Source organism: Mustela erminea, chromosome 13, assembly GCF_009829155.1.
Source record: "Mustela erminea isolate mMusErm1 chromosome 13, mMusErm1.Pri, whole genome shotgun sequence".
Lineage (NCBI taxonomy): Eukaryota > Metazoa > Chordata > Mammalia > Carnivora > Mustelidae > Mustela > Mustela erminea.
The window spans coordinates 57,266,882-57,270,013 of NC_045626.1; positions in this window are offsets into that span (position 1 = coordinate 57,266,882).

Sequence of the window (3,132 nt, forward strand, 5' to 3'; positions counted from 1 at the left end):
AGGAACTGAGAATCTTGGGATATATTTGAAGGAGTTGTATGTTACCTGATTCCAATGATAGAAACCTATTGGAACCTCAGGAGCTTTGCTAGGCAAGCATTTATTAACCCTTCCCACTAAAAAGCAGTATATGTTCATTATATAAACTTGAAAAAGAGCATTTAAAAAAGGAAAAGAAATTACTTATATTCCTTTTGCTGTTAATATTTCATTGTATTGCTTTCAGGTTCTTTTTGTCCTCTTACACATTTTTAAAGCAAGCGTTGTGATAATAATACAGTTTCATTTCCCCATTAACATTGTAACATAGTGTCTCGTTTACCAAATTCTTCATTAGCATCATTTTAATAACAGCTCAACGCAGACAGTTATGCACAGACATACATTTACATTGTTACTAAGAATATAAAAACCCCCACAAACTATGTAAACCAGAATTGTTTCTTATTCCTTGACATTATAAATAACACTGCAGCATCTTTGTGCAAAAGTCTGTACACATTGACTTTTCCCCGCCCCTGGCACAGATGCATGATGTTGGAAAGGACCCAGGATCTCTCCACTTGCACCTAGAAAGTTTGGTGTCAGCAACTAAGTTCACACACACACACACACACACACACACACACGCAAGCAAGCAGACATAGTTTCCAACTTTATTCCTGTCTTGCACCCCAGTTCTCTTTTCTGGTGAGTCCTGGTACTTCCCTGAGCTCCCCAAGCTCTGGCTGGGCTCCATTTCCCCCTCACCTGCTCTGTGCCAGGCTCTCAAGATCAGGAGAGGAACAAGGCAATATTTACTGCAAAGTTCTCTGGGCTTCTGGAGTAACTTCCCTTCTTTAATCTAGCTATCCATGTTCCTGCCATTTCCACTTGTGATTTGCAAGGTGTCAAGGAATCTCAGATTATGTGGTTCTCACACGGATCCCCCAGTTACCCATTATGACACCTGATTCATTTCTTTGGGTTAAAGTGTAAATGAATTTTCTCGTCACCTTTAAAATGCACATGCTCTTGAGAACGGTGATGCTTTAAACTCTTATGGATCATAATTCTCTTGATATGAACTAATTTATCAGGTCCTTTGCTCCCCCCTCCTTTCTTTTCTCCCTCCCCTCCAAGCAAAGTTTTATGTATACAAGCACTCTTAAAAAGTCAGTATTGTAACAAAAATGGAGAAGTCCCCTTCTCCAGCCTTCTCTTCTTAGAAGGCAACCTCTTTTAGCTTTTTCTTTGGTCCTTCTATATTTCTAAATAAACTGTGAGTACTGAGATTTCTTGATTTTTCTTTTCTTTTTTTTTTTTTAAAGATTTTATTTATTTGACAGACAGAGATCACAAGTAGTCAGAGAGGCAGGCAGGGGTGGGGGGTAAGCAGGCTCCCCACCGAGCAAAGAGCCCGATGCGGGACTTGATCCCAGGACCCTGGGATCATGACCTGAGCCGAAGGCAGAGGCTCTAACCCACTGAACCGACCAGGCGGCCCTTGATTTTTCTTTTTCAATTTAGATAGGACTTACTGGTTTCTGTTATAGAAGATGAAGATACAACTCTTGTTTACCCCAACCCACATAGACACACATATAAACACACACATGCACACACTAAGGCTTTCATTCTTATGATAATTGAATATAATGATTCAGATGTGTACACTGGCTAAATTTCTCTTTTGCAACTTATTTTGTAGTGATTTTTGTCTGAGTATCCTTTGTTAATTTATCCTCAAATTCTCTATCATTTATTTAATCTCCTCTCACTATGTTCAAATACATCAGGCCATCCTATCAATTTCATCCTTTATTGTAAGACCTCCCTCTTGAAGCACCCCTTGTCTTACTTTAAACTGGGTGCGGCCCCCCCCCCCCCGTCACCTGCCTCTCTGTGCCTCTCCTGTAACAGACTGGCTGCCTGGGCCCCGTGGCTTCCTTCTTCGGGCTCACACCCTTATTTTGGTGAAGGATGTCTTCCAGTAGCTTTCTGGGAAAACTGAAACCTTGCACATCTTGAATCTCTCTCCCCCACCCTTATTCTTGATTAATACTCTGACTAGATAATAGAATTCAAGGTTGAGATTTATTTTCCCTCCACATTTTAAAAGCATTATTCCACTGTTTTTCTAATATCCACTGTTGCTATTGGGAAGTCTCTTGCCATTCCGATTCCTGATCCTTTTTCTATTACCTGTTTTTTTTTTAAAAATTTGGAAAATTTAAGACTCAATTCTTTTTCCTAATGTTCTGAAAGGTTATGCTCATGTGCCTTCAGATGGACCTTTGTTCCCTACAATGAGCTGAATATCCAATGAGCCCTTTCAAACTGGACACACTTATCTTTCAATTCTGATAAGTCTTGAAACACTTGTGTGATCATCCCCCGCTCCCGCCGCCATCCCGTTTTCGCTATCCTACGTTTCTGGAATACCTAGTATTTGCTTGCTGTATCTCCTAAAATGATCGTTCAATTTTCTCATCATTTTCTTCCTATCTTGCTTCCTTTGTTGTTATTCTACATTCTAGAAGACTTATCATCATTTTATCACCCCAGATCCTCTGTTCAATTTTTCATTTCTTCTATCAGAGTTTTAATATCTCCCGATGGGGGGTGGATTCACTGTTCTTGCTTTGTGAAACTATAATTTTTTTAAAAATTTTACTCTGTTTTCTGTGTGCTCACGGTTTCCTCAGACTTCCTTATTCCTTTGTTTTCGTTTGTATCGTTCATGTTGAGGGGGTCTGGTGATCTTCGGCTGCCTTCTTTAGGGGCAAGACACTCAAAAAGTTCATCAGGAGCTCTGTGGGGGGAGGGGAGTTATTTTTTGACCACTGGGCTTCGCTGTACAACACGTTGGGCTGGCCACGGCACTTGAGCCTCCCCACCCCCCTGTGGCCGGTATGGATGGGTCTTTTTTCTTGGCGCGGTTAGGTTCTCCTCGGAGGGAACTGGGAAGTGTGAGTCCGGCTGTGAACACCCCTGGAGTCATGAAAGGGAAGGGAGCCTAGTTTTTTTGTTTTTTGGTTTTTTTAATTTTTTATTTTTTATAAACATCTATTTTTATCCCGGGGGTACAGGTCTGTGAATCGCCAGGTTTACACACTTCACAGCACTCACCAAAGCACATACCCTCCCCAA